The sequence below is a fragment of the Odontesthes bonariensis genome, chromosome 11, assembly GCF_027942865.1.
Source record: "Odontesthes bonariensis isolate fOdoBon6 chromosome 11, fOdoBon6.hap1, whole genome shotgun sequence".
In the NCBI taxonomy this organism is placed as follows: domain Eukaryota; kingdom Metazoa; phylum Chordata; class Actinopteri; order Atheriniformes; family Atherinopsidae; genus Odontesthes; species Odontesthes bonariensis.
Window position 1 is genome coordinate 24,819,435 of NC_134516.1, and position 21,830 is coordinate 24,841,264.

The following is a 21,830-nucleotide window of genomic DNA, read 5'->3' on the forward strand; positions in this document are numbered from 1 at the left end:
GGATGGTTTCCTGCCATGAAAAAGCTCCGTCTGCCGAAGACGAGCAGAACGGAGCCAGCGGGCCTGATGCTGCAGATGTGCTGAACACCACAGATGCAATGGTTGGGACAAAGATGGTTGGAGAGAAGACACAGAGGAGTGAAGGCCAGCTGTAGAAAGAAAAGCACCTCCAGGTCTGCTATCTGATGCTGATATCAGTGAAAATGGGCTTCTTCTTCTCCTGTCTGATGATGTGCTCAGTAATTTAAGTGATACATCCCTCAGGTTCAGGCTTGGTTGGTCTGGTGAACACCTTTACTTTCTCTCACAGCCTGCTGTGTTTTTCACTGACTGATTCCATCTGAGTTATGAAGGCAAAACAGGAAACTATGAAAAGATGAGAAAAACATCTGGATTGGACTGATGTGTGTGTGTCCCGTTACTTTAGAAAGCCTGAACTTATAAAGGTTCCTATGGTGACCATGTGTTCTGATAGTGTTGTATGAGTTTTATAAACTCTGAGGTGTCAAACAGAAGCTGTGAACATTACAAGTGTTGCTGCTGCCTCCAGAACCACTTCCGCTACACCGGCTTTAGGAGCCAGTAGGAACTTTGTCCGTCTCTGACGTCATAAGTAATAACCAATGGGAGAGCAGCTGAGCGTTTGGAACAAGCCCCGCCCCCTCGCTGGCTGCTTCTGCCGGGGTGAAGCACAGAGATAAATCCTCGTTCCCTCTGTTAAAGACACCTTTATGCCCACTGAATACAGTCTGAGGAGAACTCTGAAATGTTTCAGCTAACAGGAAAGTTGTCCACAAGAACAAACACATGAGGCCCCATGTTTTTAAGTGTATACAGTAGAAAGTTTTCAGCTGTTTGGTTTGATTACTCTTACCTTCTCGGTCGACATAGCTTGCACCTTCTGACTCCTCGCCGGTTCGTCAACAAACGTGAAACGTGAAAGCGAAAGGGTGTTGTATTTACGACAGTGTAACCGTACATTACCTCCAAGCCTGTAGGGGGAGCTCCATAATGGGCTTTTTGAGAAGTTACATTGTATTGCTTTAACGCGGACACTAAAAGATGGAGGCGGCGGTAGAACAACAGCAACAGGGTTCGGTAAAGTTTGACACATATTGACAGATTCGCACTTGCTGAATAAATACCTCCAAAATAAAGCGTCGTTCCAGATCAAATCACACCTCTCTCCATCAGATAAACATTTGAATCCAAATAAGCTGTCCTTGGAGCAGGAAAATAACATTAGTCTCCATGTGCAGCCGGCTGCAACACCTGCTACAGAAATATTCAATAACTCCGCTCTAATGAGTCTTAATGCCACTAAAATCACTGCAGACATCAACGGCCTCCTGTTGGTTCCACAAACACAGCTTGTGCTTAATTTGGTGCATGTGTGAGTGTGAGTATGTTGTTCTGAACAATTTACCAACATCTGTATTCCAGACTGTGGTGTCACCTCAGGAGACTCTGATACCCTGCTGCTTATACTACAACAGGTGTGTGCAGCAGGAACAGGGAAAGGATGGATGAGATCTTTATGATATGATGGAGGTTGGAGCTTCAACAAGAAGATGAGAAAAGTCTTTATAATTCTACATTTATTTTCTTCATCTTTGACAGATCTGTCCTTTTTGTGGCAGTTCAGTAAAAATATGGAGTTTCTGCAGTCCGAGAGGCCAAACTGACATCATGCAGTTTATATTTACACCACAAGAGGGCGATATCACCATAAATGAAAAGTCCCCTTCCGTCACAGTTCCAGCAGATATGAGTTACATTAGAGCTGAACTGAACATGGATCAGTAACATTTATTCAGTCCTGATCATCAGAGTTTGTCCAGTTATGGTAACAAAGACAAACTGGACACATGTGGCACCATTAAAGATGATTTACAGCCCTTAAATGACCTCTCCCTCTCCTCTGTAACTGATGAGTTCAACATGTTGAAGAGCTGTTTGAACCAACTCTGAACTCATTCATTCATTCATTCATTCATTCATTCATTCATTCATTCATTCATTCATATCGTCTCACACTTTGATGGAAACGTGTCCCACAAAGAAAAGTGATCATTCATTTCTTTAGATCTAAAATAATCAGTGTTGATAATCTGAGGCTCTTTTGTACAAATCTAACATGTTTTTAATCCTATAAATGATGTGATCATGTGACCGGCACTAAATCAGCTGTCTTCAGATCAGAGGTTATCGTTTTATTTGAATAAAATACTTTATAAAGAATCATTTCAGATGTAGAATATCTAAGTTACACAAAGAGCAGAGAGACCTCGATAAAATGACAAACTGACTTTTCAACAACATTTCTTCTTCTTTTGTGGAGACTCAGAATGTGTCCAAAGTTTTGCTGGACTTTCTTTAAAAAGTGATCCATCAGCTATATTCCACATCTGCTGAATACAGAAAGTTTGGACGTGTTTGTGGCTGCTGCTGTCCCAGCCATGATGTGTCCACACTGTGTGTTGTGTTCAGAAAGAAGCATGCACATGCACATGCGCATGCACATGCACATGCACATGCACATGCACATGCACATGCACATGCACATGCACATGCACATGCACATGCACATTCACATGCACATTCACATGCACATGCACATGCACATGCACATGCACATTCACATGCACATTCACATGCTAAAACAAGGGCACGGATAGAAATGACCTTTGGCCAAATTAAATACAGGTTCATTGCTTAAACTTCTCAGGCACCATGGCTGACTTCTGACAGAGCCATCTTAAATTAATAGTATACTTCATATTTTATACATTTTGTCTTGTGGACAACTTTTCAGGCTCAAGTCTTTTCTTCGTTGAGTCCCTGCAGGTTCTAGTGCCTGAAAGGACTCAGTTTCTCCTGACACAGTGAGGGACCTATACAGGGACACATATTTCCTTTGATCCTTATTGTTGTGACCTTTGAGTTAGAACTTCTTTTCATAATTTAGCATTGACACAGTAGCAGTTTAAGTCAGAGCAAGTGTAAGAAGGCTAAATGGACAGAGATGATTTATAACTTTCCACACGTTTAGGTCATGGCACCCCACTGTGAATATAAATGTAAAAAACACATTTCTAACACGTTGCATGAACCGTACAATAATGACAAGTTTGAGTTCAAGTTGTGTTGAATTGTTTAATTATTATTACATGTTTCTCAAGCTGTGGAGAGAAACCAGAATTAAATACAGTTCACAACACGAAATTCTCCTTTTTCTGAATTTATACACGTCCCTCTCCAGTTTCATAATCTCTAGCTTGATCTTTTTTATTTTCAGTTTCTTGTATTCCATATCTAGTTTGGCGCTCTCTTTATTGGACAAACACATTTCTTCAAAGGCTACTTACCACTCTGAAATATTTTCCTGTACTTTACCTTCACTTGCTGCCAGGTACGCTTTTGGCTGTTAAGATTGCTCCTGGTGAGATGTAACAGTGAAAAATTAATATCTGGGTCACACACACGGGATAATATAGTCACAAAGTATGATGATGCGTGTCGATTATTGGGTTATTAATAAAGTGAGCAGGGCCAGTATATTTGTGCTGTACATCTCATACAGAGACAATTCAGCATGCTTTATGTATACAAATTATAACACAAAGAGGAGAGCATAAATACATGAGGACAGTAAAATAAATGTCTAACAATTGACAATGGTATGAAACTTTCATAATTTATTTAGTCTGTCTGCAGTTGTTAGCCATGCCGTTTCTTCGCTTTATTGATCACAGTTGTATTACCATTTCTGATGATGAACTTTTAAAATCCTCATGCAGCTCCATAAGCATTATTTGTTCAGCTGCTGAAAAAATAAAAGCTCTTGTCTTGCTCTCCTTTTCTGCCATCTCTGTTTTTCCACCATCCACTCGTCAGGGCTTCTTACGTTCCTCGTACACTCGCACTTAGCCAGGCTATGTAAGCCTCGCTTGGATTAGCCTCACTGAGATGCAGCTGAGCTGGCTTCATGGAACGACTTGAGGCTTAATTGGGAGATGGTGTTAGTTAAAGCGACGCTTTCCGGCTACAGCCTGGCTTTCTTTAGCTACTTTCTAGGAATACCCCCCTTGAGTGCCTATGAAAGGTGCCTATATATAAAATGTATTATTATTATTATTCATTCTGATGTGCGATGAGGCAGTTCTCCTGCAACATTAAGCTCTTTTCCACCAGTACTTACTCACAACCACCTCAATGTGGGTGGGGTCGTTATAGCAAGGAGGTCCAAAAGTCCTGTGATGTCAGTCTTATGTGACACAAACATGACACAACAATTTAGGACATCGAGGCAAAGGTTTACCTGCTGCTTGGTCTATGTCTTTGCGTCTAGCAATCCACCTCGTTGACGATCACAGAATACATCAAATCCAACTGTTGCTGTTGCCTGTTCTTGTTAAGGAGTGGCTTTCATGACTCATCCAGTGACATCACTCCCTGGCCAATCAGTGGCCTGCAGTCTGTAGATGTCACATTTTGGGCTCAACTCAACTCGACCCCGACCGAGTAGGTGCTAAAAATGTACCACCTGGTGCCAGGTGGTATTACCTCATGGAAAACCCTAACAGCTGAGTGGGATCCAGTCGAGTGGAGTAGGTAGAGGTTGAAAAGGGAGGAATGTGTTCTGATGTCATTCTAAATCTCTGAAAGTTGACTTAGGCTTGTTTTATCTCGTCTTTTTTTTCGGAAGGCATGTTTTATAACATGTGATTAGCCCGGCTAGCTCAGTCGGTAGAGCATGAGACTCTTAATCTCAGGGTCGTGGGTTCGAGCCCCACGTTGGGCGTAGCAGTTTTAGTAATCAACAGATGTTTGATCCAGCACTTAAAGTCATCCATCACAGCGTCCTAAGTGGTGCCTCTTTGAATGATCACAAACCTCCTGAAATGCACAATATGAATCAAAAACATTCAAACTTGCGCAAGAGCCTTATGTTTACCTTTCTTTGGGCTCATGTCATTTCTGTATTCCCTTTTTGCTCAAGTATGATCATTCACTTTAAAACCAAATAAGAAAAATCTGAATAACGACCCATGGCCTCTGGCCCTCTCTTGCCTTCATTACTCATCCAGTGACATCACTCCCTGGCCAATCAGTGGCCTGCAGTCTGTAGACGTCACATTTTCGGCTCGACTCAACTCGAATCCCTGCCGTGTAGGTGCTAAAAATGTACCTGCTACCAGCTGTTACTCCCTCGTGAAAAACCCTAAAACCTGAGTCGAATATAGTCAAGTGGAGTAGCGTTTTGAATTTTGGTTCAAGTTTGTCGTATTTTACACAGTAAGGGAAGTAATGGTGTCAGGATGGCCGAGAGGTCTAAGGTGCCAGACTCAAGGCTTCATTCCTTCCTTAGCACAGGGACTTCTGGTCTCCCAAAGGAGACGTGGGTTCAAATCCCACTCCTGACATTAATTTCATGCTTAAATCTTACTTGCATATTAGAACACCATGAAGAAAGCCATGTCAGGCCATGGTGAAAAAGGGCATTTATCTCTGAAGACGGGCCTTCAGTTCCTCCCATTAACATACACAATTCTGATGTGCGATGAGGCAGTTCTCCTGCAACATTAAGCTCTTTTCCACTAGTACTTACTCACAACCACCTCAATGTGGGTGGGGTCGTTATAGCAAGGAGGTCCAAAAGTCCTGTGATGTCAGTCTTATGTGACACAAACATGACACAACAATTTAGGACATCGAGGCAAAGGTATACCTGCTGCTTGGTCTATGTCTTTGCGTCTAGCAATCCACCTCGTTGACGATCACAGAATACATCAAATCCAACTGTTGCTGTTGCCGGTTCTTGTTAAGGAGTGGCTTTCATTACTCATCCAGTGACATCACTCCCTGGCCAATCAGTGGCCTGCAGTCTGTAGATGTCACATTTTCGGCTCAACTCAACTCGACCCCGACCGAGTAGGTGCTAAAATTGTACCACCTGGTGCCAGGTGGTATTACCTCATGGAAAACCCTAACAGCTGAGTGGGATCCAGTCGAGTGGAGTAGGTAGAGGTTGAAAAGGGAGGAATGTGTTCTGATGTCATTCTAAATCTCTGAAAGTTGACTTAGGCTTGTTTTATCTCGTCTTTTTTTTTTCGGAAGGCATATTTTATAACATGCGATTAGCCCGGCTAGCTTAATCGGTAGAGCATGAGACTCTTAATCTCAGGGTCGTGGGTTCGAGCCCCACGTTGGGCGTAGCAGTTTTAGTAATCAATAGATGTTTGATCCAGCACTTAAAGTCAAAGTTCAGCTCTGTTACCACCATCACAGCGTCCTCAGTGGTGCCTCTTTGAATGATCACAAACCTCCTGAAATGCACAATATGAATCAAAAACATTCAAACTTGCGCAAGAGCATTATGTTTACCTTTCTTTGGGCTCATGTCATTTCTGTATTCCCTTTTTGCTCAAGTATGATCATTCACTTTAAAACCAAATAAGAAAAATCTGAATAACGACCCATGGCCTCTGGCCCTCTCTTGCCTTCATTACTCATCCAGTGACATCACTCCCTGGCCAATCAGTGGCCTGCAGTCTGTAGACGTCACATTTTTGGCTCGACTCAACTCGAATCCCTGCCGTGTAGGTGCTAAAAATGTACCTGCTACCAGCTGTTACTCCCTCGTAAAAAATCCTAAAACCTGAGTCCAATATAGTCAAGTGGAGTAGCGTTTTGAATTTTGGTTCACGTTTGTCGTATTTTACACAGTCAGGGAAGTAATGGTGTCAGGATGGCCGAGCGGTCTAAGGCACCAGACTCAAGGCTTCATTCCTTCCTTAGCACAGGGACTTCTGGTCTCCCAAAGGAGACGTGGGTTCAAATCCCACTCCTGACATTAATTTCATGCTTAAATCTTACTTGCATATTAGAAAGCCATGTCAGGCCATGGTGAAAAAGGTTATTTATCTCTGAAGACGGGCCTTCAGTTCCTCCAATTAACATACACAATTCTGATGTGCGATGAGGCAGTTCTCCTGCAACATTAAGCTCTTTTCCACTAGTACTTACTCACAACCACCTCAATGTGGGTGGGGTCGTTATAGCAAGGAGGTCCAAAAGTCCTGTGATGTCAGTCTTATGTGACACAAACATGACACAACAATTTAGGACATCGAGGCAAAGGTATACCTGCTGCTTGGTCTATGTCTTTGCGTCTAGCAATCCACCTCGTTGACGATCACAGAATACATCAAATCCAACTGTTGCTGTTGCCGGTTCTTGTTAAGGAGTGGCTTTCATGACTCATCCAGTGACATCACTCCCTGGCCAATCAGTGGCCTGCAGTCTGTAGATGTCACATTTTCGGCTCAACTCAACTCGACCCCGACCGAGTAGGTGCTAAAACTGTACCACCTGGTGCCAGGTGGTATTACCTCATGGAAAACCCTAACAGCTGAGTGGGATCCAGTCGAGTGGAGTAGGTAGAGGTTGAAAAGGGAGGAATGTGTTCTGATGTCATTCTAAATCTCTGAAAGTTGACTTAGGCTTGTTTTATCTCGTCTTTTTTTTTTCGGAAGGCATATTTTATAACATGCGATTAGCCCGGCTAGCTCAGTCGGTAGAGCATGAGACTCTTAATCTCAGGGTCGTGGGTTCGAGCCCCACGTTGGGCGTAGCAGTTTTAGTAATCAATAGATGTTTGATCCAGCACTTAAAGTCAAAGTTCAGCTCTGTTACCACCATCACAGCGTCCTCAGTGGTGCCTCTTTGAATGATCACAAACCTCCTGAAATGCACAATATGAATCAAAAACATTCAAACTTGCGCAAGAGCATTATGTTTACCTTTCTTTGGGCTTACGTCATTTCTGTATTCCCTTTTTGCTCAAGTATGATCATTCACTTTAAAACAAAATAAGAAAAATCTGAATAACGACCCATGGCCTCTGGCCCTCTCTTGCCTTCATTACTCATCCAGTGACATCACTCCCTGGCCAATCAGTGGCCTGCAGTCTGTAGACGTCACATTTTCGGCTCGACTCAACTCGAATCCCTGCCGTGTAGGTGCTAAAAATGTACCTGCTACCAGCTGTTACTCCCTCATGAAAAACCCTAAAACCTGAGTCCAATATAGTCAAGTGGAGTAGCGTTTTGAATTTTGGTTCACGTTTGTCGTATTTTACACAGTCAGGGAAGTAATGGTGTCAGGATGGCCGAGCGGTCTAAGGCGCCAGACTCAAGGCTTCATTCCTTCCTTAGCACAGGGACTTCTGGTCTCCCAAAGGAGACGTGGGTTCAAATCCCACTCCTGACATTAATTTCATGCTTAAATCTTACTTGCATATTAGAAGACCATGAAGAAAGCCATGTCAGGCCATGGTGAAAAAGGGCATTTATCTCTGAAGACGGGCCTTCAGTTCCTCGCATTAACATACACAATTCTGATGTGCGATGAGGCAGTTCTCCTGCAACATTAAGCTCTTTTTCACCAGTACTTACTCACAACCACCTCAATGTGGGTGGGATTGTTATAGCAAGGAGGTCCAAAAGTCCTGTGATGTCAGTCTTATGTGACACAAACATGACACAACAATTTAGGACATCGAGGCAAAGGTTTACCTGCTGCTTGGTCTATGTCTTTGCGTCTAGCAATCCACCTCGTTGACGATCACAGAATACATCAAATCCAACTGTTGCTGTTGCCGGTTCTTGTTAAGGAGTGGCTTTCATGACTCATCCAGTGACATCGCTCCCTGGCCAATCAGTGGCCTGCAGTCTGTAGATGTCACATTTTCGGCTCAACTCAACTCGACCCCGACCGAGTAGGTGATAAAACTGTACCACCTGGTGCCAGGTGGTATTACCTCATGGAAAACCCTAACAGCTGAGTGGGATCCAGTCGAGTGGAGTAGGTAGAGGTTGAAAAGGAGGAATGTGTTCTGATGTCATTCTAAATCTCTGAAAGTTGACTTAGGCTTGTATTATCTCGTCTTTTTTTTTCTGAAGGCATATTTTATAACATGCGATTAGCCCGGCTAGCTCAGTCGGTAGAGCATGAGACTCTTAATCTCAGGGTCGTGGGTTCGAGCCCCACGTTGGGCGTAGCAGTTTTAATAATCAACAGATGTTTGATCCAGCACTTAAAGTCAAAGTTCAGCTCTGTTACCACCATCACAGCGTCCTCAGTGGTGCCTCTTTGAATGATCACAAACCTCCTGAAATGCACAATATGAATCAAAAACATTCAAACTTGCGCAAGAGCATTATGTTTACCTTTCTTTGGGCTTACGTCATTTCTGTATTCCCTTTTTGCTCAAGTATGATCATTCACTTTAAAACAAAATAAGAAAAATCTGAATAACGACCCATGGCCTCTGGCCCTCTCTTGCCTTCATTACTCATCCAGTGACATCACTCCCTGGCCTATCAGTGGCCTGCAGTCTGTAGACATCACATTTTCGGCTCGACTCAACTCGAATCCCTGCCTTGTATGTGCTAAAAATGTACCTGCTACCAGCTGTTACTCCCTCATGAAAAACCCTAAAACCTGAGTCGAATATAGTCAAGTGGAGTAGCGTTTTGAATTTTGGTTCACGTTTGTCGTATTTTACACAGTCAGGGAAGTAATGGTGTCAGGATGGCCGAGCGGTCTAAGGCGCCAGACTCAAGGCTTCATTCCTTCCTTAGCACAGGGACTTCTGGTCTCCCAAAGGAGACGTGGGTTCAAATCCCACTCCTGACATTAATTTCATGCTTAAATCTTACTTGCATATTAGAAGACCATGAAGAAAGCCATGTCAGGCCATGGTGAAAAAGGGCATTTATCTCTGAAGACGGGCCTTCAGTTCCTCCCATTAACATACACAATTCTGATGTGCGATGAGGCAGTTCTCCTGCAACATTACGCTCTTTTCCACCAGTACTTACTCACAACCACCTCAATGTGGGTGGAGTCGTTATAGCAAGGAGGTCAAAAAGTCCTGTGATGTCAGTCTTATGTGACACAAACATGACACAACAATTTAGGACATCGAGGCAAAGGTATACCTGCTGCTTGGTCTATGTCTTTGCGTCTAGTGTGGGAGAAGGATGTCATGACATGCTCATGACTTCTGGCCTAGTTACATCCTGGGCCTTGTTGACTGGTTCATATGAATATGGGTAAAAGGTAGTATGGGCTGTTTACATTTAGGGCAGACGCTCGGCGTCGCAGAAAGAGATTGAGTCCGGATGACGCATGCATGTTATGATTAAACCAGTATAAAGTTGGTTCACAGTATGACGGTGGACATTTTGTACATTCTGTATGCACATTTGCTGTGACGGTTTGTTCAATAAACTCCCCAATGGACGGCTGACCAACGCGGGATTCGACTCTAATTTCTCCACAACATAATGGTGACCCCAAATTCGTGAGAGTTTGCATCTGGATCCCGGCGGAGCGTGTCCTCTGTGCCCCGACAACCGACATCAGCTGTGAGAGCCGGCTGGTTGGATTTCCCACCATTACAACTGGCGTCTGTTAGTGGAGCACAGATCACAGGTTTCTTCCGGCTTCCCCAAATTTAAAAGAACACAGGAGAGAGACGGATCCTGCATTCGGTAAGCATTTCATTGTTACCTCTGCGCAGGGGGGCTGCTGAAATTGTAATTGTTGAAATTTTGGGCCAAGAGGTGCCATATGTGTGAATTGGGATAAAAATTGGGTAAACAGCAGCTGATGTGAGTTGTAAAGCAGACAGCTGTGGTCAGTTGGTCTGGCTTGTGTTGTTGTATTTTTTGTAATTAAGGAAGACTAGTCGCTAATGCTCGGGCAGGGAATAAATCGATGAGTTTAAACTGGAATAGTGGATACGCTTTTAGAGCGGGCAGAGTGGTTATCACTCGTTCATAGTGATGTCATAGAGCCAACGGCCGACCTTTTATGCATGGGGGGTTCGGGCTACCGTGGGACTATGGTTCGCATTAGTCATTAATATATGTGAAAATTATTTTCACTAGTCAAGGAGTAGACGAATGCTGGTAATTGATTGACTTGCGAACATAAAAGTTTGAAGGTGGAATCAAAAGAGCAGTTCAAGAAAACTCCGAAAAAGTCAATTCCAGTTCTATACGGGCACATTTTAAGTATATATGTTTATATCATTTTATATATCTGCGTAGAACTCTTTGGAGTTATCCGAGACCTCAGTATAAAGACATTTTGAGAAGAAAATTCAAATTCGTTTATGAAATTGGCCACAGGAGATTATTATTAAGAGGTCACAGCGAAGCTGGTAAAGTACACGTCAGCATCTGTTGCTTTGGTCAGAGACCATATCACAAGGCTTGTAGGGAAAACACATTTTGTATTCCATATATTGCCGACACCAACATCTCCTGAAAAATTAAAAGTCTAAATGGAAGAAATTGATAATTTAAAAATGTGAAGATTTGAACGGTGACTGACAAAACTTTGATCGACTGACTTGAGTGTGTGGGACCGGTCTCTGTTGTCTGTCAATGTGTGTGTCAAGGTGTCTGTCAATGTGTGTGGAGTCCTGCTGGTTTGTGTGAATCAAGAAAGAGAAGAAAAGAAAAAAGGTTCTGACTCATATCATCCCTTGACTTTTGAGTATTCGTAGCATTTTAAGTTAAACTCAGATTTGCTTCATTGTTATAATTTGCTTCATTGTTATAATTTGCTTAATTGTTATAGTTGCCACATTAATAACTTGGGGAGATAAGAAGTTGTTGCAGTAATGTGCTGTGAGTTTTAAACGCTGAGTGTTTATTTCTTTAAGATTCTGTATTTTCGTTGCATGCATCTTGTTATTATTGAATTATTGAGTACTGCTGTGATTGGTGTTAAATTTCTAAAGTTCTATTCTCAACAGGCGAGTGAAGGTGTTTTGGCTTTCAGGGGGACAGAGGGTGCTGCGCGGGCACGCGGCTGGTGTGAAGGAGCGTGCTCTGGCCTTGAGAGTTTTCTGCTGCTGCAAATGTTCGTGTGTGATCACACTTTCTTTCCTTTTGTCTTCCAGGGGCACTTTATGGTTGAACTGTAATAATTATTAGGTTTCTTTAGGTAATGTGCTAATTGCAGAGTTGTTATCAGTCGAGTAAATGTTGGTTTCGCAATTCCTAAGGGAGAGTTTCTGTCCTTAGGCCATCGATTCATCACGTCGTTCGACGTGAATGTGACATTCCTGATAAAGAAAGTTTTTCGCGTATGCATTGTTTCTGTATCTTTTGATTTGTAGTTTCCCTGTCCACAGCGTGTTAAATTGTATTTCTTCTCTGTCCAGCGGAAAGTTTGTATTTCCTCCTTTTTCTCAACTTGTAACAAAAAGTGTGACAAACGCCATTTTGAGTTGGGGTGTGGTTCAATTGTTATGTCTGGTTCAATTGTTATGCTTGGGAGGAGTTAATAACAGTCTAGGAAGTAGATGTAATGGTGTGTTCATATTTGGTTGGTTAGAAATTCACGTGGTTCATTGGAGGCAGGTTTAGAGGTGTGTTCATATTTTATTGGTTAGAAGTTACGTGTCTCAGACGTGTTTCATTGGAGATAGATTTAGAGGTGTGTTCAGGTTTCATTGGTCAAAAAAAATATTTTTATTTCATTGGTCAGAATTGACGTAGCTGTGACGTACATTGGATCATCTGGATTGGTGGAGGACATTGTGTGTGGATTGGATCGGTAACATCCGGATGTGAGCAAAAGTTGGGGCAACGCCTTTAGCCTGAGTCACTTCAAACAGAGTAAGCATTAACTGAGCTTTCGATTAGCAATAAATTAACATTGGGTAGCATTAGTAATATAGCAAGTATTGATTAGCAATAATTAGTATTGATTAGCAATAACTAGCATTGATTAGCAATCACTAGCGTTGAATAGCATAATTAGCATTCAATTAGCATTGGTCAACAAGGAAGCTAGTATTGATTAGCAATAAGTAGCATTGATTAGCAATAGTTAGCATTGGTTAGCATTAGTAGCATTTGTTAGCATTTCGTTAGCCATAATTAGCATTGATCAGAAATACAATTAGTATTGATTAGCAATAAGTAGCATTGGTTAGCATTAGTAGCATTTGTTAGCATTTCGTTAGCCATAATTAGCATTGATCAGAAATACAATTAGCATTGATTAGCAATAGTTAGCATTGGTTAGCATTAGTAGCATTTGTTAGCATTTCGTTAGCCATAATTAGCATTGATCAGAAAGACAATTAGCATTGATTAGCAATAGCAATAAGGCAAATATTGGTTTAAATCTTAATTAGCAATAGGTTAGCATTTATTAGCAACAGCTAGGAAGCTAACATCAATTGGCATTGGTCAGAAGTCAAAAAGCTAAATTAGCCTAACATTGAATTAACATTGGTTTAATTTAAAAAAACAACCTAGAGCATAAGCTTTCAAAGCTAACGTAGGCTAACATTAACATTAGCATTGACAACATCCAATCCAATAATTAGCTGCATCTAAGCTAAATTTAGCCGAGCATTAAATTAGCATTGATTAGAGTTAAATAATTAGTTAATTTAAATTGACTTTCAAAAAAAAAAGAAAAAAAAAAAAAAAAAAAGAGGGGGAATACGAATAATAAATAAGGAAAATTTAGAAAATAGATAAGTAAATAAAAAGAAAAAGTCAAAAGTCAATAGAAGGGAACTAACTAGTTGAAACAATGGATGTAACACCAACAATAATCATCAGCGCCAAACATCCTGAACATTCCAAAGATATTAAAAAGATATCTCTAAAATGGGAAAAACGAACAAAAAATAACGTCTCACCCTGGCCAAAAGGTGGCACTTTCAATGTAACTACCTGTAAGATTATGGAACAAAGGATTAAAGCTTACAAACCAAAGGACAAAAGCAAAAAGAGACAGGAAAAGAGAGAGCTTGAATTAAAAGTTTTACATTTCTTTGAAAATGCAGAGCTATATCCAACACTGCCAGGAGCAGTAAACATACAAGGAGATTCTGAATTAAAATATCACAAAATATCTCATGAACGTCCAGAACCACAAATAGCTACATCAAGCAGTCATGGAGCTCCTGAGCCAGACGCCGTCTGTAATTCAGATCAGGCAAGGGGACAGCTCCCACAATACCAAAGATCACCCGAACTGGCATCTCCAGTTCAAAAGGCATCTTCTGAAGAACAAAAGAGTCCAACAGCTTCAGCACCGAGTTTGATAGAAATGACGCAGGGACAGTATGTGCCGTGGCAGACGCTCGACCTGGCGGGGCTGGTTGCTCGATTGCCGGACATTCACACAGGTGCAAGCAAATGGATAAGAGCTTTTGAACAAGAGACTGTGCATAAACTGTTGTCTGTGGGACACATCAAGGCAGTGTGGGCACTGTGTTTTGGAACTTCTACCATGGAGGGCATTTTGAGACACAGTGAGAATGACTGGATGTTGAGCCACCGAGCTGATGGAACTGGTTTTAATGCATATCGAGCTGCACTCTGGAGAGCGTTACGAGCTGAGTTTCCTGTGGGAGTGGACCTCGAAGCATTAAAGGGGGAGCCACTGTCAGGAACAGAGAGTCCAGCTGTGTACATTGCACAACAATTGAAGAAATGGAGACAAGAGTCTGAGGGAGAAATCGAGAAGAGCCCAGCTTGGGTGACATTGTTCAGAGTTTCCATCACAGAGGCTCTGCCTGCCCCAGTTCAGGGGCGGCTGGAGGATGTGGTGGGGTTGAATTCAATGCCACATGGACAATTCCGAGACCACGTGGTGCATGCAGTAAACAAATACAGAAAAGAACTGAAACGGAATGAGCAGGAGAAGGATATGCAAAGGGAACTTGCACGGTTGCAGTTAGAAGAACTGCAAGCGAAGCAAGAAGTACGAAATGGGGCCATAACAGCGGGGGCCGCTGAACAGCCATTACAGGGGCAAGTCCATCGTCGACCCTGTCAAAGGTCAAGAAGAGGTGTACCTGGAGGACGAAGGTCCTCAGGGGCATGTTGGGCCTGTGGCGAGAGGGGACACTTTGTTTACAGCTGTCCGAGAGCACCGAGAATCCCGAGTGTTCGGCAGGACCGTGACCAGTCCCTGCGGGGTGGAGCAAGTGACCCGGCAGGTCCAAGGCGTTCCTCTGGCAGAGGAATCCCAGTATTGGTTTACATTGACATATAGAGGTAAGAAGTACACTTACACCAGACGTACTCAAAAGGGTTTAAAAACCGCCCTCAGGTGTGTCATCATTACAAAACAAAACAAAGTTTTTAAGTTAAATGTGTCACGACTATTAAGTTTCTAAAACTTGAATTTAAATAGGTCACTGTTACTAGGACACAACAAAACAAAGTTTCTGAATTTAAAATTTAAATGTGCCACTATTACGAAGTTCTAAAATTTGAACGGAACAAAGTTTCTAATTTAAATTTTAGCATTGATAGTCTGAATTAGAGTATCTATTTAGCCCATAGGGAATTACTGATATCTCTCCATCCCACTTGGAGGGAGTAAGAAAAGCGCCATGTCCAAAATAAATAAATTAATATCTAATGAATAAATAAGCAAAATTAAAATACAACAAGTAGGATCTTCTTTTGGGAGGATTATGCAATAAAATGCGCTTCCTCTGGAAGGAATCATGAAAGGGCCAAAGATCAAAGGTTGAAAGCACAACTGGAGAGGACAACCGAGGCTAAGTTAGCCTTTGAAAATTTGAAACGAAATTAGCAAAAGTTATCCAAAACGGCCAACACTAGTCTATGAGAAGCCATTTTTCTTATATGTCTCCAATAAAAACCATAAGATTTCAGAACTAATAAATCAGAGTAGGTATGTTGTGACTCGGACAGGATGTTTGCAGGTTGTGCATCTTTTGACACATCCAGATGTGAATACAGAAGTGTACTACATCGGGTCCTGCAGATGTCATTCCACGTGAGTTGGAAGGAGAACCACATGAGCGTGTGTCAGAAGCTGTGAGATACATTAAACTGAGACCTGACTTAGAAGCAACTCCACTTGTTCAGGCTGATGTCACTTATGTTGTGCATGGTTCATGTTGTGAGATCATTTGGGTGATCATGAGGTTTTGCAGTTGTGAAACAGGAAGGTGGAAAACTTTGTGACGGTGAAAGCTGAGAAGTGTGAACGGACATGTTCGGCACAGTTGGCTGAACTGAAGGCATTAACGGAAGCATGTTGACTGGTGAAAGGTAAGGTTACGAATGTGTACACAGATTCTGCATATGCTCATGATATTTGCTATTTGTTTGAAGCAGTTTGGAAGCAGAGAGGGTTCAGGAGGTCAGACGGAAGTCCAGTGCGACAGGAGGTCCAAATGAAGGAGCAGATTGCAGTCGTGAAAATTGAAAATTGGCAGTAATACAGTGTCAAATAATCGTAAAGGTAACAAAATGGTTGGTAAAGGTAATATCGCGGCTGATGAAGCAGCGAAAGTAGCATCAAGGTGCCAGCTTGCTGTTTTGGCACCAATGGTGTTACTGGAGCCAGAGGTCGCGCCACCACAAGGATATTGGTCATACATATTGGATAAATAGTCGTAAATTTTTTTTTGGTAAGAGAATTGATTCATCTGTTTGTCATTCCATCAGAGATTAGTTCAAATAATGGTTAAGTGTTTGTGTATAAAAGTGCAAGAGGCATTCTGCAGCAGCTGCGAATCAAGCAGCGCTGTGGGGCCGTTTATCATCCACAGAGTCAAGGGATGGTTGAGAGGATCAAAGGAACCTGGAAAGTGAAATTGAATTGAATCTATGCTTCAACTAAACTAACTAGATGCTTTGCCGCTTGCACTAATGAGATGTCCTATGCAGACTCATAGAGTCACGCACTAACACCGCATAAAATGCTAACGGGTCGACCCATGCCAGCACCTCAGTTCCCACTTGAGCAGTTGCGAACAGAGAGGAGAGCTTACATGAAGCAACTAACTGCAATCCACAGAACAATCTATCTACAGGAGGAGTCCAGAGACTTGAGTTTCGAACAGCTGGTTGAGAGGCCAGTGGTGCCAGGCGACCAGGTGCACATCGAAGTGTTCCGGAGGAAGTGGCTTGAGCCAAGACGGAAAGGACCGTACACAATGGGGCGAGCAACGCCAACGGCAGTTCAAGTGGAAGGTAGCAACACATGGTACCATTTGAATCACTGCACTAAGGTTCGGACTAAAGACACAGACGGAGTTAAGTCCGAGGGAAAGGATGAACAAAAGGAAGAGGTTAAGATTTCTGACACTGTCAGCATCCAGGTGTGGGTGTTGGCCGACAGCATGGGCTCAGGAGAACGAAGCCTGGAGATGTTGGACGGGATCCCGCAAACAGGAGAGGCTGGAAGGGTCCCGTGATGAAGCCACCCTGCAAGGGAAGTAGCCAGCCTGGGTCAGATGAGTATGATGCAACAATACACACCCACTCAGACCATGCCACGCCACAAACTTTGCCAGCAATACACACTAGAGCTAGTCGTGAAGAGGTATCTGCTAAGCTTGAATTTAAGTTCATGGAAGAAATGATTTGAGGAAGTGTGGATCATGGGTCCGGTGGAGGAGACGACCAAATCACCGCCTCTGGACGCCACGACAAAGGGGCAATCTGGTAAGATCATGTCAGATTGGGTCAGAAGGAGTTGTTCACAATGGTTGTAAGAATAGAAAGATTTTTCGGGAAAGGCTAGGGGGATTTGATACCATTAGCACTACAGGACAGAATAATCATGTTAATCAAAGAACAGACGGAGTGTACATGCACAGGTGAAGTCGGGAAAACAGTGTAACTGTGGAAAATGGTTTAAGGCAGCACAGTGGTATAGATGGGCATGGTACACTACGAGAGAACTGACAGCGACAGAGTGTCTCATATGCGCAGACGCTCCAGGAGCATTGCCTGTTGTTGTTCCAGAGCCACTTACCTTCAGGGACTGTGCAGTGGTCCAGCAACGGGAATGCAGGAAAGGTAGGTTCACATCGGCAGAGGATAAATGGTTATTGTTTCCTATGTGTGGTATTAAGTGCAGATTGATGTTTGGGCCAAATAAAGTACATAGTTATTTTCAAAATAAGGGAGGGCCACAAATTGGAGTCTTCTTGTGCTGAATTTAATCATAGTACATCACAGGATGGGCCTCCCACTGATTATAGAGTAGATTACGATGGTGAGTTTGAATGCTTTTGGAAGTCACGTAAGTAGTACTACGGTTAAATGGAACCAATATTTATTAGGATTTATTTATTTGGATCAAAATGTGAAAATATAGAAATGATCATTTTAACTCTATATCTTTTTGGGGATCAGACACACCTGATAGCTGAGAGTTACTGGATGTGTGGAGATCATGTTTTGTTAAATGTGTTACCCAACAGGGAGATAGGTTTTTGGGCACTGGTGAGGAGGAACACATCAGTTGTGGTAGTGTATGACAAGGTAAACGAGATGCGAGGTTTGGATGTGGAAGAAGGGAGAGTTAAAAGATCTAGTGATGACTACATCAGGGATAAGCACGTTTACTTGGATGCAATATGACAGCCAAGAGGGATTCCTTTGAGCTCAAAGCACGCAGGGAGGTTGCAGCTGGATTTGACGCTGGTTTGCAGTGGATCACAATTAACAAAATGGGAAGTGGACTAATTACATATAACACAACCAACAGAGAATTCTCAGCTACACGAGTGAAGGGCCTGCAGGCTTTGGAGAACAACTACATGAGACGAGTATGATGGCTTGGTAGAACAGACAAGTTTTAGAATGCATATTAGAAGGGAAAATTGGTGTTTGCCAGATGGTTGGGGAAAATGTTGTACATTTATACCTGCAGCTGATAGAACGTTTACAACGGCCGTGAAGAAGATCAGAGAACGGAGAGAGGAGCTGACGTGTGATGCTGGTGGAGGTGAACGGTGGTGGACTGGTCTGTTTGGGATTTTGGGAGAAGGGGGAGCGATGACAGTTAAGGTGGGAATAGCAATATTGTTGATAGTGAGAATGGTTTCCCTATTGGTGTGTTGCATTATACCCATTCTGAGAAGGTGTTTGCTGCAAGTGATGTTCAAACAAACAGGGGAAGGTATCTGGAGGCAGATGACCATGCGAGACCAGGTCTGAGGACCAACGCATGGGAAGAGCAGGTCAACGAATGAAGGTTATCAACGGACGGTTCACAAGTTTCTTTCCTCGAGGGTGGAACCACGGTTAGTAGGATAGGGAGAAGAGATGCTGAAGATCTCTTTGATTGGGAGTGACGTACTGGCGACCTCTCCTCCCAGAGTTAGCTTAGCCGTTCCAGACCCAGCCGGACGGATGTTCGGCCAGAAGCAGACGACACCAGAGTACGGGAGATGGGACGGGACTGGAAGAGCTGCATTACATTGCATTTTATTACTATTGTTGTGTGATAATCCATAATTTTATGTATTGTACTTGATACAAAACGGTGATTAACTGATTTGAAGGTGATGTATTCAGTCTATGTGTATTATCAATCAAAACTGATCACTGATATGTCCATTGCCAATTGTGTCAGTCAACTGTTCGGAGTGCGACCTTGGTAAAGTGGTCGGTCGCCAGTGGGGGGGGCCGTAGGTGAATTTTCCCAAGATAAGAACATGAGTTACGAAAGTTACAGAAGTAGCAGCCGGTGGGTTTTTCGCACCTATGCACTGCGAACAGTGGACAAGTGTGATGGCAATGTAAAATTTGTAGTGTTGTTGAATTCAATATCGTTTCATTTAATTTAATCATTTAATATGATTCGAGTACACATATATATATTCCTTTTCATTTATTCAAAATGGTCCCGTTGATTGATATTGTAGAATTATTAGAATAATTTAGTGTTGATTATGTTAATTAATTCTTAATTAACTATGTGGGATGATTTTCTTTCATTTTAGATTATTTCTTTATTAAATCACTGATAAGTGATTTCAGGGGGGACTATGTGGGAGAAGTATGTCATGACATGCTCATGACTTCTGGCCTAGTTACATCCTGGGCCTTGTTGACTGGTTCATATGAATATGGGTAAAAGGTAGTATGGGCTGTTTACATTTAGGGCAGACGCTCGGCGTCGCAGAAAGAGATTGAGTCCGGATGACGCATGCATGTTATGATTAAACCAGTATAAAGTTGGTTCACAGTATGAAGACGGTGGACATTTTGTACATTCTGTATGCACATTTGCTGTGACGGTTTGTTCAATAAACTCCCCAATGGACGGCTGACCAACGCGGGATTCGACTCTAATTTCTCCACAACACTAGCAATCCACCTCGTTGACGATCACAGAATACATAAAATCCAACTGTTGCTGTTGCCGGTTCTTGTTAAGGAGTGGCTTTCATGGCTCATCCAGTGACATCACTCCCTGGCCAATCAGTGGCCTGCAGTCTGTAGAGGTCACATTTTCGGCTCAACTCAACTCGACCCCGACCGAGTAGGTGCTAAAAATGTACCACCTGGTGCCACGTGGTATTACCTCATGGAAAACCCTAACAGTTGAGTGGGACCCAGTCGAGTGGAGTAGGTAGAGGTTGAAAAGGGAGGAATGTGTTCTGATGTCATTCTAAATCTCTGAAAGTTGACTTAGGCTTGTTTTATCTCGTCTTTTTTTTCGGAAGGCATGTTTCATAACATGTGATTAGCCCGGCTAGCTCAGTCGGTAGAGCATGAGACTCTTAATCTCAGGGTCGTGGGTTCGAGCCCCACGTTGGGCATAGCAGTTTTAGTAATCAACAGATGTTTGATCCACCACTTAAAGTCAAAGTTCAGCTCTGTTACCACCATCACAGCGTCCTCAGTGGTGCCTCTTTGAATGATCACAAACCTCCTGAAATGCACAATATGAATCAAAAACATTCAAACTTGAGCAAGAGCATTATGTTTACCTTTCTTTGGGCTCATGTCATTTCTGTATTCCCTTTTTGCTCAAGTATGATCATTCACTTTAAAACAAAATAAGAAAAATCTGAATAACGACCCATGGCCTCTGGCCCTCTCTTGCCTTCATTACTCATCCAGTGACATCACTCCCTGGCCAATCAGTGGCCTGCGGTCTGTAGATGTCACATTTTCGGCTCGACTCAACTCGAATCCCTGCCGTGGAGGTGCTAAAAATGTACCTGCTACCAGCTGTTAATCCCTCATGGAAAACCCTAAAACCTGAGTCGAATATAGTCAAGTGGAGTAGCGTTTTGCATTTTGGTTCACGTTTGTCGTATTTTACACAGTCAGTGAAGTAATGGTGTCAGGATGGCCGAGCGGTCTAAGGCGCCAGACTCAAGGCTTCATTCCTTCCTTAGCACAGGGACTTCTGGTCTCCCAAAGGAGACGTGGGTTCAAATCCCACTCCTGACATTAATTTCATGCTTAAATCTTACTTGCATATTAGAAGACCATGAAGAAAGCCATGTCAGGCCATGGTGAAAAAGGGCATTTATCTCTGAAGACGGGCCTTCAGTTCCTCCCATTAACATACACAATTCTGATGTGCGATGAGGCAGTTCTCCTGCAACATTAAGCTCTTTTCCACTAGTACTTACTCACAACCACCTCAATGTGTGTGGGGTCGTTATAGCAAGGAGGTCCAAAAGTCCTGTGATGTCAGTCTTATGTGACACAAACATGACACAACAATTTAGGACATCGAGGCAAAGGTATACCTGCTGCTTGGTCTATGTCTTTGCGTCTAGCAATCCACCTCGTTGACGATCACAGAATACATAAAATCCAACTGTTGCTGTTTCCTGTTCTTGTTAAGGAGTGGCTTTCATTACTCATCCAGTGACATCACTCCCTGGCCAATCAGTGGCCTGCAGTCTGTAGATGTCACATTTTCGGCTCAACTCAACTCGACCCCGACCGAGTAGGTGCTAAAAATGTACCACCTGG

At 42.8% G+C, this 21,830-nt stretch overlaps 10 non-coding genes across 10 annotated transcripts; all 10 read left to right on the top strand.

Annotated features, from left to right (window-relative positions):
• The first annotated feature begins 4,731 nt into the window (after positions 1 to 4,731).
• trnak-cuu (transfer RNA lysine (anticodon CUU)) lies at positions 4,732 to 4,804 on the top strand. The gene has a single exon. It is a non-coding gene; the product is annotated as a tRNA-Lys (tRNA).
• Positions 4,805 to 5,315: 511 nt separating this feature from the next.
• On the top strand, positions 5,316 to 5,426 carry trnal-caa (transfer RNA leucine (anticodon CAA)). The gene is made up of 2 exons: positions 5,316 to 5,353; positions 5,381 to 5,426. It is a non-coding gene; the product is annotated as a tRNA-Leu (tRNA).
• A 717-nt stretch (positions 5,427 to 6,143) lies between these two features.
• trnak-cuu (transfer RNA lysine (anticodon CUU)) lies at positions 6,144 to 6,216 on the top strand. Its single transcript has one exon. It is a non-coding gene; the product is annotated as a tRNA-Lys (tRNA).
• Positions 6,217 to 6,745: 529 nt separating this feature from the next.
• On the top strand, positions 6,746 to 6,856 carry trnal-caa (transfer RNA leucine (anticodon CAA)). The gene is made up of 2 exons: positions 6,746 to 6,783; positions 6,811 to 6,856. It is a non-coding gene; the product is annotated as a tRNA-Leu (tRNA).
• Positions 6,857 to 7,561: 705 nt separating this feature from the next.
• On the top strand, positions 7,562 to 7,634 carry trnak-cuu (transfer RNA lysine (anticodon CUU)). The gene has a single exon. It is a non-coding gene; the product is annotated as a tRNA-Lys (tRNA).
• A 529-nt stretch (positions 7,635 to 8,163) lies between these two features.
• Positions 8,164 to 8,274, top strand: trnal-caa (transfer RNA leucine (anticodon CAA)). Its single transcript has 2 exons — positions 8,164 to 8,201; positions 8,229 to 8,274. It is a non-coding gene; the product is annotated as a tRNA-Leu (tRNA).
• A 715-nt stretch (positions 8,275 to 8,989) lies between these two features.
• On the top strand, positions 8,990 to 9,062 carry trnak-cuu (transfer RNA lysine (anticodon CUU)). Its single transcript has one exon. It is a non-coding gene; the product is annotated as a tRNA-Lys (tRNA).
• A 529-nt stretch (positions 9,063 to 9,591) lies between these two features.
• Positions 9,592 to 9,702, top strand: trnal-caa (transfer RNA leucine (anticodon CAA)). The gene is made up of 2 exons: positions 9,592 to 9,629; positions 9,657 to 9,702. It is a non-coding gene; the product is annotated as a tRNA-Leu (tRNA).
• A 10,881-nt stretch (positions 9,703 to 20,583) lies between these two features.
• trnak-cuu (transfer RNA lysine (anticodon CUU)) lies at positions 20,584 to 20,656 on the top strand. The gene has a single exon. It is a non-coding gene; the product is annotated as a tRNA-Lys (tRNA).
• Positions 20,657 to 21,185: 529 nt separating this feature from the next.
• On the top strand, positions 21,186 to 21,296 carry trnal-caa (transfer RNA leucine (anticodon CAA)). The gene is made up of 2 exons: positions 21,186 to 21,223; positions 21,251 to 21,296. It is a non-coding gene; the product is annotated as a tRNA-Leu (tRNA).
• The last annotated feature ends 534 nt before the right edge of the window (positions 21,297 to 21,830 follow it).